Source organism: Spinacia oleracea, chromosome 4 (genome assembly GCF_020520425.1).
Source record: "Spinacia oleracea cultivar Varoflay chromosome 4, BTI_SOV_V1, whole genome shotgun sequence".
Classification (NCBI taxonomy): domain Eukaryota; kingdom Viridiplantae; phylum Streptophyta; class Magnoliopsida; order Caryophyllales; family Amaranthaceae; genus Spinacia; species Spinacia oleracea.
Genome location: NC_079490.1, coordinates 54,480,721 through 54,494,111, shown reverse-complemented (window position 1 = coordinate 54,494,111; position 13,391 = coordinate 54,480,721). Strand labels below are relative to the sequence as shown.

Sequence of the window (13,391 nt, the reverse complement as noted above, 5' to 3'; positions counted from 1 at the left end):
ATGTGCAGTGTAAATGAAGAGAAACTATAGTGTCTAATTTATTTATTTAACTTAATTAGGGTGACTCTTTTTTTGCTGCTCAACTTTTCAAAGCACTTCTGGAGCTCCCTCATTCATTCATTATTTCATACCGTCATACGTAGTGCTTCCTATACATTTTTAAATGTGTAATTCGTGTCGGATGTGAATGATAATGCAAAGCGTTTTAATTTCGGAGTACGTTGCGTGGAAGGATCAGTTTGATCCGCGGCTGAACTGTGACATACTCGCATGAGCCGCAACTACACCGTGGCTTTCACTATTCAATTAAGAGAACTCCTTGGTTTTATTTTTTACAATCATTAAGCATCACGTGATTGGGGGAGTTAGTGGATAAAATTATCCTTTTATGTGGTTTGTTTATATTGGCAACTTTGAGGTGTTTACAAGACCTCAACTTCCTATATAATCAATATTTAACCTTTTCTGCCAAGACACATATTTTTCACGGTAAAAAAATAAGAACCCAAAAAACACAATATACCAAAAACACAAATCCTAAATTCTATTAGAGATTTGAGCAGCTCTTGAGCAGTTCCACCTTTCAAGTTCGGGTGCACGGATTTGAAGGAGAGTTGTGTTAACCTTGGGGGGCGTTCGTCACTTGAGAGCCTGTACCGGTAGTGGCGAAATTTGCTTCTAAGTCAGTGGCCTCCATACCACGACACAACTATTTTCCTATTAGATCGATAATCGGGTAACATCTTATCCTATTGTTAATCATAAATTCTTGATTCGACAGCTACTTTTCTTACAATTTAGAAGCAAATTTTTAATTCTGTCGTTATTATGGACATTGATTGAACCTGTTTCAAACCATGAGTTCGGTTCGAGTCATGGAAATATTAGTCCCACAATGTAATCATTTGGATGCTCAAGCTTTTTAATAAAATTAATTATAGTAATACCGATTATACTAGCTTGGATTCAGGACTAGTGCGCCATTAGTTAGTCAAAGATTGTTTTATTAAACAATATGTATTTGAGCAAGAAGTATCCAACTAATGCAGTGAGTTGATACGGGCTTTTCAAGTCGTAGAAAATTTGATCTCCAAACTTTGATGTTATACTTTGCGGTAAAGATGAAATATTTAGGTTTTCCTAAACCATTGCTGCTATTACATTAGGTTTGGTATTAATCTATTAATTGGAAGCACATATATCGAGATGGGACTCTTCCTTTGGATTATTTGGTGTGACATTGATTTTAGGGTTCTATTATACTTGATTATCTATCATGGCAATATTATGTTAATTGCTATCAAATTGGTATTTAATCTTGGAGAATAAACCAGTCTATCGTTGTTTTGTTTGATGCGGCTTGCAAGAAAGGATGAACAAATGCAAGAAATGTATTGAGAATATGATGCGGGCAATGGTTATAGTGGCAGTCGGTCATGGTTGCTGAAGCTATGAGAACAATTTGTTACTTCGGTCATATGTATACTATGCTCGATTGAATATCTGATTGTGTTGTAGTGAAATGTGTTGAGCACTAAGGCGATCAGGAAGTATAACCTCTAAAGGTGTTATAGTTCATAGTTGAGTGTGTGCACTTCAATATAATCCAAGGAACGTTGAAGGAATTATTGTGAGCGCGAAAGAAGACATGAGTTTTCGGCTTAACTACTTGAATATCTTGAGCTGCCAATGGATGCTCGTTAACAGGGAAGTTCAATTTTCTCATTTTATTTATTTTGAAAGTCTAGCTTTAATTTACATAATATTTTTATCACTACTACAAAACAACCTATTTGTAGACGTTGTGACCTCGACGCTAAGAGGATGGCGTTGGGGCGGAAAATATTTTCCGTGCTTTTTACACGCCTTATGGCGTCGAAGAATTATTCGACAGTTCTGGTGGCGTCGTTTGGCGTCATAAATACATGTGCCTTGCACATGTTAACTTATTTGGACGCGTGTTTAATATTTCCTGAAAATTAGAATTTTGCGCTTCCAATTAAAAAAATATTTAGCTATTCTACTGAGTGCTAAAACTACAAATTTCCTTAACCGTTCCATCACGCATATCACTCTCGCTCAAACCCTAATGAGCGAAAACTCCCAAAAGAACAACTTCTCCTATGCAAATCCGAAACTCTCAATTGTGTCTTTGCCATTGATATTCAGGTTTGTCTACGTTCTTCTAATTATCTGCTGTTAATTTCCTCTTATTCTTTTTTTTGATCTGATATTTCGTTTCTTCATCTTCTCCCTTTCATCATCCTAACGAGTCAGTGGCAAAAAACGACTCAATTTCACTTCATGTGCTGGATTTCAAAGGGGTATGCTGCTCAATTTTGTGCTAAATTTCTGAGGTATTGTTGCACAGGTAGTAATTTAGTATATTATTCTCGGCTACTATTTTGGGTTATTTTGTGTTTTGGGGTTAATTTGGTTGTTTTGATTCATGTGTTTCTCCTTGTTGTGCTGATATAGATGATAATTTCTTGTGTGTTGATTCTAAGATTTCTGAGTTTTGGTAGTTTGAAGTTGTATGTCACAATTGAATTTTGTTAGGGTGACTGATAATTGCTATTTTCTAGAGTTGGAACGTATTTAGAATAGATTTTGGTGGATTCAAAATGGTTGTGTTATTTGGAGTTAGAACATACTTATACCAGAGTTTGGAGGAGGACATTGTTGTTTTTTTTATTGGAAAATGGGTAGAGTTGGTCAAGGTATTGGTGTTCTACAATAATGGCAGAACCTGAAATGAAGGATAACCATTATGCTCATATGTTAACCATTTTCAACATTCAACAAAAAACAAGATACAGATCGAACAATACAATTAACTTAGGAGTTGGGGCTGCCTGGACTCTTCACAGCCCACCATGTTTGGTTGAGCTTGCCTGAATTGAACTGTGAAAGACAGGAGTTCAGATTATGATAATTGGACAATTATGTAACTTAACAAATAAGTGGAAAATAAATTTAGAATACTTGGCCAACTATCTTTTTCTTCCTTCTTGTTGCCTTTTGTCCCTTTTAGGTATAGTTAGTATCTGAGGAGAATTCAGGGTACAAGGAGATGTCTGATGTTGCTACTAGAAAGTTTTGAACCTATATTATTGACAGAAAAGACAGACCATAAAGACACTATCGTGTATATTTGCAACAGAATGAGAGATAAACAACAGGTGCCAAAAATTAGAATGAGAGATAAAGGCCATAACATAGTTTATAACATTGTTGAATTTGAGAACCATTGATATAGGGCAGGTGCTAAAAAACAGAATGAGAGATCAAAAAAACGAGAGGAAGTTTGCAAGGAAGAGACTTAAAATTTCACTAAAGGTGTGTTCTATTCAACTGAATTTAATTTATATGAACATGTTGGAACTAGTTAAATTAAACTTATCAGAAGAGACTTATAGGAACCATATTAGCTTAACTTAAATAATACACCCTAAATAATCTCAATTTAAACAACAATCATCGAAGACATTAAAATGAACTATAGACCTCATAGTATAATTCTGTCGTTCAAGCCTATTTATAAAATCAATAGGATTACAGCTTGAAATCCAAATAAACAGGGACGCCACGTTTTAAGAGAAATATGATGGTATTATGTTCCTTAAGACTAATCGGTAATAGCTATTCCAGGCAGAAATACTATGTGGACGTTGCTGAACAATGTAGTGTACATACTCAAACCCATCAGAAGGATCAGTAATGTTTAAGGCTACTTCTGCAACACAGAACATACAAGACGCAACTTGTTAGCAACATAAAACTAGGCATTTAAAAAATTTCAATCTGAAAGGGAGTTTGAAACTGTATGTACATCACTAGTAATCCAAGTTTCTGACTGATCCTTATGCTGTCTGTATGCCTTGTTGATAATTGGTGTACTATTACCACTGATTTTTCTTCTAAAGTTTAAGTATCTTGTATGTCATCAAATCGGCTGCAACTCTGCAAGTATGCTTTTCAATAATTTTTTCCCTTGTTGTAGCTTTCTTCTTATGTTCTATAGTTGCGAACATGGGCATGATTAGTTAATAATTGGTAATTACCATTCATTAGTTAATAATTTCTTTGGGGTCTAACAGTATTTCATGTTTACATGACAGGAGCATGCTCTGATTGAATCCTTGTCAACATATCCACAGTATTTGAGAAACAAAGTAAGTTTTTGTGTTCCGTGTTGATCTGTTTAACCGGTACTGAATGTATTTGATAGATATATGACATGTTTTGACTAAGTAATTATTGTCTGATTATACGTGTTTATTGCAATGTGTTTGATGAAATGTTTGTGTACTTGTGTTCCTTTTTCTCCCCTGCCTTATTCAGTTTCAGTTTCTACTAGTTAATAATCCTTGAAATTGTTTCTCCGTCGGACTCCCATGATGAAGATCGTGACTGCCTAATTAAGCTATTCTATTATAGACCGTGCTGTATTGGTTTAGACGGATGAGACAACCAGTTTTAACCAATTGACACGAACCATTTACCTCCAATAGACAACTTCTAAGGCCCTCGTTTTATTCAAGAAACATGTTATCCGTGTCACATTTTTCTTTAGGACCAAGCTAAATTCCTAACTTCCAATAGAGCTAGACTATTTGAATGAAGGTCCTCATTCAGCAGTTTGTCATTTTACATGGTGTGATCAGAAATGATATGTTTCTGAATATGAGCTTGTCTGTATAAAATAAAAAAATTATTTTTATTAAGCAGCAGATACGACTGATAAATTTCCTCCAAGTAATTAGTGAATAAAGTTAGAATTGCGGATTACTTTATTTGTATATTGGTTGTAAGGCAGTAGGAAAATGCTAGGTATTTCCTCTTTAACACCCGTTACCCTATCTCCCTAACCTACTGTAGTGCAGTTTCTGATGACTTAACTACCTGGTGTTGATCTCCGGAATAGCAATTCATATAGTAGGTGCTGGAAAGTCGGTAGGCCAGAAAAACCACCTGAAAAACCGATTTGAAACTCTGTCGTCCAGACACTGACCGCCTTGACAAGTAGATTGTCTTTGCAGTCTATGATCTAATAGGTTATATGTTGCTTGTTAAATGTCGTGTGAGGCGCTTTCCAGAGAACTAGGATTTGTTGTTGTTGTTGGTGGTGGTGGTCGTGGTGCTTCCTAGAGAACTGGAGTTTTTCCTGCTGCGGAATTCAGGAAAAAACCAAGCTTATAAACTGGGGGGGAAAAGACTGACCTTTTGTTTTGATATATTTTCAATATCAGCGTTTTAAGCATCCTCTTTTCCTCTATATGCTTTTAGTTGCTCTTCTAATTGGACAACAATTGCTTGAAGTTCTTTTATGGTTTCATGAAGCTGGCAGCTCTCTTCTAGAGCTGCAGATTCAATAGTGGGTAAAGAGTAATGGAGGTAGGAGCAGTCACTAGCTTTAAAGAATCAATGTGAATGAACCTCACTTCTCTATCCAAACTTATGTTATCAACAAATTTTGTTCTTCCGGAACAGTAGTTGGAAAACTGAACCTTGGTGTCAACACCTTTTTAAACTGCAACTGTTCTGAACAACATCCGTATATACATTATGATGTTTAGTTACAGAAATGGCTGCAGAATTTGTCCTGCATTCATCTAGTCAGCCAGCTCAATTAGTCAATTATTCAGTTGCATTCAACACCTTCTGAAACTGCAACTGCTCTTTGTACTTGTTACATTTTGGTTTGCCTATATTATTCTACCTCTTTTCTTTACCTTGTGCACTTGTTACATTTTATTTGTACTTATTACATTTTGCATTTTTCTTTGAAGGCCGTCCAACGTGATAAAGGTGCAACGAAAGAATGAAGAAGCCTGGGACACTTGAGCTTCATATTAGCTACGTACTACAAACAATCGTCTATATCCTAGTTGGTTATTCTAGGCTTTAGTTTATTTTACTATGAATTTTAGTTTTTCTAGGATTAGTTTCTTTTACTATGGATTTTAGTTTTCTAGGCTTTAGTTTCTTTTACTATGGTTTTTAGTTTTCTAGGCTTTAGTTTTATTTAGCTACTATGAACCATCATTTTTAAATAAGTATATAGCTAGATCCTAGTTAATTAGTAATGTGAATTTGTACCGTACTTATTGCTAGATCCTAATTAATTAGTAACATGAATGTACTATGGGTTTTAACAAAAGCTTTGGATACCTTAGCGTCGAGAACAAATGTGGGCGACAAATAATGTCTAGTATAAAGACCCAGAAAGGCGTCGACATACTTTTTTGATCCATGTTTAGTTTTTTGTTTCTCGACGCCTAGAACTAATTTCAAGACACTAGAAGGCGTCGAGAATCTCGACGCCTTGATAATTTTCGGGACATCGAAAGTCGTCGCAATTGTCGACGCATAATACAAAATCAAGACGTTCCCTAAGAATTATCTGGACAATGCAGGGCGTCCCAATTGTCGACGCCTAATGGTGTCGCGAATTCTCGACTATCATTTTCACGACGATAATGATAGGCGTCGAGGCCTGTTTTCTCGACGCCTTTTGGCGTCGCTAAAGAGCTGAAAACGCGTCGCCATAACACGGAAATTGTAGTAGTGTATTATTATTAAGTGACCCCTTTTGTGCTTATCTTAATTAGCTCCTTTGTTAAGCTTTGAGGGGGTGAAGCTAGTGTTCGAGACTAACAAGTAAGTTAGTTTGACTCTCGTTGGCGAGGGTGTTGAGTTGAGTATCTTCCTTGTGGTTTTGTTTGTAAGAGACCCTGCAACAAAAGTGAATGAGACCAAAGGGTGAGGTCAATTAATTTGGAGAGACTTGTTTGCCTTTGTGATGCATCTTTTGAATTTGGGTAATTTCACCATGTGTGGGGTATGCAGTTGGTTTAATTCTTTATAAGGTTAATATTTTCTCTCACTTGAAGTGGTTTCTGCTAGATGTGTCCTTTTAAGGTTATGTTTATTATCACGAGTTCTTGAAACTGTGGGGGTGTACAACTTAGGTGAGACCTTTAACCTTGTTGTGGGCCACAATGAACCTAGGTTGTATACTTGTGATATATTGTAATGTTGTGGATATTGTATAAGATGATTTGCATATTGCATGTCTTTTCATTTATTTGAATTGAATGATTTCACTAATTGTGGATCTGGTAAAGTCATCGTTTGATTAACAATCAGATATGATAAAGTTACATTTATTTCACTCATTGCTATTAATTTCGCTTTGCTTTCATTAATTTCTAATTTGTTGGATGAGTCAGTTTTACTGGGGTGTAGCAAAAAGGTAAGAGCACAACTAGTGAAATCGATACTCTCTTCTATTTTGTTTTGAAGAAGTTATGAGGGACCAGTGAAGTTCATGGGGTGTCTTCGAGAAGTAATGGATAACTTTCATAAATCATCCTAAGAGGTCATGTGCATTAGTTGGGACTAGTTGGATGAGTGTTGTAATATAAAGGTGATTGTGAGTCTTTTATTTAAGACATGTTAGCTCAAGCTTGTCCAATCTTAGCAGGATTGATTACTAAGTTTCTCTCAGGTGTGAGTTGGAAGGTAAGAGTTCGTAAAAGGCTAAGATCAGTGCAATTTGTGTTTTTAGAGGATTCACTCTAGCTTTAGTATTGACCACATATTATGTATCTCTTGTGACTAAGTTTTTCTAACTTAGGGGTCTATTTGCATCAACATAGGTTCATGTATGATTGAAGTTCAAAGAGATTTTCAAATTGTATTTTTGTGTAGCACCTTATATAAGAACGTGTACATAATGAAATTACTTGCTAGTTGTTTCCTAGTAAGGAATGTTTGGTAGTGGTCTTCAGAAGTCTTAGGTCAGTTGCAGATACCTAAGCGTGATATGAGTAGTTTCATTTAACACGTGTTGTCTCTCACTACAAGAAAGCGCTTGATTAGCGACTAAAATTATCGACCGCCAAAAGTGGTTGGTAAAACTAAATTTATCGACCAAAATTAAAGCAGTCGGTAAATTACCGACCGATGAAGAAGCGGTCGTTATTTTATAAATTTACCGACTGTTTTTTTAGCTGTCGACAAATTAGCGACTGCTTTTCCATGCTTTCCGACTAACTAATTGTGAGGGGGTCGAAAAAGCACGAGGCTAATGTGTGACCTCGTCCCTCGTGGGTGTGACGATTCTTTTTATTCAATCAAGTGTAATATAGGATTTCCTGTGAGTTTACACCCAATTGACTAGTAATATAGGAGTCGCCATTCAGTTTTTAACGACAATGAGAAAAACTGACAAAACCCGGTTATCGTGACATAAAGGGAGTGCAATTATGTTTGACCACGACGGCCGTAGGTTCCCTTGTGATTCCTAGTGTGGGGATCTCTCAACATACACCCGCAAGGTAGAGATTGAGGGTTCGGGGGACTGTAACTACCGAGAGGAGTACTTCGCTCGTCGATAACTCCAGAGGCAGGATATCCTTACTAGCTCAACATAAATAATTGAAGGGACATGCGTTAACTATTAAACTAATCTGAATTGATTTTAGCAATATGCAACATATAATACTAATTCGATCGTGATTATGTGATTTAAATAGCATTAAGGGACCTAGCATGATAATCCGATTTCCCAAAAATATTATATTTGTTAGGCGTGATAGAACAATCAGATTTAGTTAGTTTAACAGTTCATAAAAAGGGCGAGGAAAGCAGTTAAATCATCGAAAAGGGACACATTACGACGCACCCTTGAGAGGTGCGTCACGGTTCTCAGAAAACTAACCACTTTGACTTTGCTATTTCTCCTTTTTATTTAACGAATCTCAATTATGGGACAGGATACGTTCTGTTCGATTTATGGATCGATTGCGACAGAACGCGTGAACAATTTCGCAGCGAGAGGCTTAGGCTAAGGGTTGGAGTCAATACTCATAATATAATTATGTGTTGTGTGTGTTCCTTTCACGTCGAATTTAGGGGTCTATTTATAGGGAGGAGTTCGTGGAAAGATAGAATTGCAGAGTTCTAATCCACAAAGAATTAGGAAAAAACACGTACCCAGGTATTTTCAGCACCCAGGCCTGGGCGCCGAAGATTTCGGCGCCCAGAGCCAGGCGTTGAAAATAGGGTATGGGCTGTTTTCTTTAGTCAGATTCGGATTCCTGAAATCCGTAGAGTTTGAGATTTAATCGAGTCTTTTAGCGCGTATCAATTTTATGACGGAATGCGTCTGGGCCCGTTACGAACTCTAGGCTCGTTAGGATTTTAATCAATACGTAACTCTTATTTACGAATCATATTAGGAATAGGATTCTCGCAGTTTTCTATCTCATTTAGGATTTATGTTGGAATGCAACACCTAATTATGACAGGTTTCTATCCTTTATGATTTGCCACTTTTAGAAGCTACCTTTTACGACAGTTACTATTTTTAGCAGGTTTCCATAAAAAGCAGGTTGCGGGTGAAATGAAAAGGGGAATTGAGATTCGTTTATTTCATAGGAGATGCATTGTCAAGTGGAGATTTACGCTTTCATCATCGAACCTTTCCCTTGCGGGAATGGGGACAAAAGTAGGTGTCTACAGTTAGCCCCCACTTTGACTGAGTCTTGGAGTAAGAGGATGGTCAAAGTATTAGACGGAGTGCGTCACACAAGCCATGGTGTATTGTAACCTGTTTTGCGAGGGTCTCACGAGCCCCCGAGTGATAACATTTGACTTAAGGGTCATCACTTGAAGTGTCGATATATCCCTCACTTGTCATTGGGACTTGTCAACTGATAGTATAGAAACTTCCTCACTTTGTCATTGGAAGGATCTAAAGGTGCGTAAAAACTCCCTTTCTTTGTCATTGGGAGTAGCTACAGAGTTTTTCGAAATCAAAGCTGTAAAGTGTAATTGGGCCTGGCCAAGCCCAATCACGAGGTAAAAATGTTTTTTAAAGATTCTCATTTTCAGGGCTAGCTAAAAGAGAAAACCCCCTTGTTTTTATAGGACGTAAAACGAAGGAAAATCCAGCACCCTTGTTTTTATAGGACGTAAAACGAAGGAAAATCCAGCACCCTTGTTTTTATAGGACGTAAAACGAAGGAAAATCCAGTAAAAGTTATCGCTGCAGCGACTAAGGACCTGCGCGGTTTTAATGGCGCAGACCCCGCCGGCTAAAGATGGCGAGCCTGTTCGCTAAGGGTGGACACCCCGTCCGATAGAAGTGGACGAATCTGTTTTTGAAATTTGAAAATAAGGACCTACGCGGTTTGTGGCGTAGACCCCGCCGGCTAAAGATGGCGAACCTTGTCCGCTAAGGGTGGACACCCCGTCCGATAGAAGTGGACGAATCTATTTTGAAATTTGTTTTGCTTTTTTGAAAATAAGGACCTACGCGGTTTGTGACGTAGACCCCGCCGGCTGAAGATGGCGAGCCTGTCTTAATTTTGAAGACTTTATTTTTTCGAAAACTGAGGACCTGCGCGGCTAGTGACGCAGACCCCGCCCGCTGAGGGTGGGCGAGCCCTGTCCGCTGAGGGTGGACGTCCCTGAATTCGTTTTCTTTTCGATTTGGGAACTCGCGCGGTTTGTGACGCGATCTTGCCGGCTGAAGATGGGCAAGTTTTGGTTCTTTGTGATTTCTTTTGAGAATTTCTTTTTATTCATTCTTGCAAGAGCGAATTCTTTCGAGGGGTGCTCGAATTTAGTTGTAACCTGAACGTGGGCTGACAACGTGTTCAGACGGATCTTTGTCTTGCGACCGTCCGCTTTCGTGATTTTTGAGCTACTCTTTACAGCTCGACTTGGTCTTTGATCAGAGGACCGTGCACAAGTGTCAGTGACGTCCTTTCGATGAGGTCGAACCTATTGTTGTTCTTTTTTGAGATATCAAACATGATATGGTGTATGGCGCAGTCTGGGAATGTGATTTTGATCGCGCGCTCCTCGTTGGAGTCTATTTTTTTTGCGAGCCCCCAAGCACTGGGGCTCGTCGGTTGTTTTTCGCATCTTGTAATCATGTTTGGGGTCATGCTCGTATGTGCGAGCGACCTTCTACAGTAGTGTGCTACTTTAGCGAAGCCGTGGAGTGCGACTTTAGTTTTCAGGCGACATCCGGTTTTAGCTTGGCCCGGATTAACCCTTTGACAGACAAATATTTTTTATTTGGAAAACCAATGACTTGACGACACATATTTTTGGTATTTCGAAGAATGACCATGATATTTAACTTGCTTTTTTTTTTGAAAAGTGTACATAAGCATTTTCTGAGACGAGTCTAAGTTTCGACCAAGTTTTATTTATATATTTTTTTTCTTGCTTATTTGGGAGCTAAAGATGCTTTGGGCTTGATCCTACTTGCAATAGGGCCTCGTGTTTAGCAACACGGTCTTAAGTCCTTTCCTGTTCCGTGTTTTGTGAAATCTAGGCCTTGGGCTGCATTTTCAGCGCCCAAGGCCCGGCGTTAAACATTTCGGCGCCCAGCCGTGGGCGCTAAATGTCCTTTCCTGGTAACATTTGACTTTCGGATTTCCTAACACGTTTCCGAATGGGATCAGGATTTCATCGGGTGCGTTCAGCTATATATAGGGGCTAGATACGTCCCTATTTTCTACTACCCTCAAATTCTTTCTTTTCTTTTTGTTGTGCTTTAATTATTCATTGCTTTTTTCATGTCGATCCCTACTTTCTCACTCCAACGGACTGTTAGGCGTTGGTTACGGGCCCTTACTCCCACAGAAAAAGCTTTGTTAAAAGAATACCACTTAGAGGCACTTTTAGGCTTACAACAAATTAGTATTGATTATACCTTTCTGCATGCTGCCCTAAGCTTTTGGGACTCCGATCATCATGTTTTTGCCTTTCGGGGCAACAAAATATGTCCTTTGCCTGATGAATTTGCTGCGATCCTTGGTTATCCTACTAATGCTACTCCTGTTACCCCTGGCACTATTGAAGAGGGTAAAACAACCATAAGGGCTTTCCTAGGGCTAGATGATAACATGTTTGCTGAAATTGTTGTAGATGATAAGGTTAACTTGGCAAAACTTGTAAAACATCACTTTAGGCCTAGTAAAAATATGACCGAGCAGAAATTGAATATTCGAGCCCTTGTATTTTACTTGTTGAATCATTATTTGCTATCGAATAACAATGGTGAGTTCGGTGACATGAGGTTGATCCCCTTGATTAGCCAGATGGAAAGTTGCTATTCTATCATGCCGTTGGTTGTTGCCGAGACTTTGCTGAGTGCGGACGAGCTGAAGAAGGATGCCAAATCTGAACATTTTAAGGGAAGCCCCCTATTACTGCAGGTGATCGATTTTTCCTTGCGCACGTATACGTCCCTTTTGCACATATTTTTTTTTGCCTGGGGCTGAGTTTCAGCGCCCAAGGCTGGGCGCTGGAGTTTTTGGCGCCTGGTCCTAGGCGTTGAAACTGCGCTCCAGGGACCATTCGATCGTGCCTGTTTTGTAGATTTGGCTTGCGGAACGGCTTAGACTTTTGGAAGCTCCTGCCGATCCTAAACACTATCGCCCTATAGCCTTGGGTAACCGAAAATACTGCACCAAGGCCAGGACGAGGCCGAATGGACCTCCTTTTTTACTTATGGCATTTGTTCTGTTAAGTGGGTGGTACCATGGTGGGGTTTGACTACTATGACAGAGGGGTCTGATGTATCGGTTTATGTTTCTTTGTTGGGGCTATATCGTCCCATTTATATTTTCCCTTACCGAGTCATGCGTCAATATGGTTTAAGGCAGACTATCCCCTTTTCTGATACGGTACCACCTAAGGTAGCGGCCTTTTCACAAACACGGGTCCTAGCGTGGGCCAAGTATTATGATGGTCTCCCGCGTTGGGCCGTAGCTACAAATGGCTTTGTGGGTCTTTTTGAAAACTACAAGTTGTGGATGAGCTCCGATGACAAAGATGTGAGGACCGAGGCTCGTAATGGGGAGCCGGCTGAGCTTTTGATACCTCGTATTCGTGTTAAGTATGAGGGTCCTGATTCTGCCAAACCTCGTACCTATAGTGTTAAGACTGTGAAAGCTCGTCCTGATCGAAAGCGAAAGGAAGTTCCTCCCCGTTCCAGTTTCAGGCCTAAAAAGATGCCTAACATGAAGGGGCCTGCTGTTGTTAAAAGAAATGCAAGCTCTCGCGAAGATCATCGCCGGAACAATGTATGGGTTAGGAAGGCTCAGCCGCCTGTAGAAACAGTGGCTAGTCTAATTGATGATAATAATCCTTCTCCCACCATTGCCTGTGCCCTCGAGGTTGAGCGGGCTATAACTGAGAACGTTTCTGAAGCCTTGGCATCTTTGGAAGTTAGTGTCCAGGAGCCGGTTCTCATGGAGATTGACATTGGGGCAGCGCAGAGGACTGTGGGAGTGGATCCTACGAATATTGCCCTCTACAAGACTTTATTTGATGATCCAGAAGAACTAGAGTAGTGTAGT

General features: G+C 39.1%; 1 long non-coding RNA gene across 1 annotated transcript; it reads left to right on the top strand.

Annotated features, from left to right (window-relative positions):
• The first annotated feature begins 2,013 nt into the window (after window positions 1-2,013).
• LOC110805248 (uncharacterized) lies at window positions 2,014-6,163 on the top strand. Its single transcript, XR_002537950.2, has 4 exons — window positions 2,014-2,169; window positions 2,278-2,371; window positions 4,122-4,175; window positions 5,793-6,163. It is a non-coding gene; the product is annotated as an uncharacterized lncRNA (long non-coding RNA).
• Window positions 6,164-13,391: the final 7,228 nt, after the last annotated feature.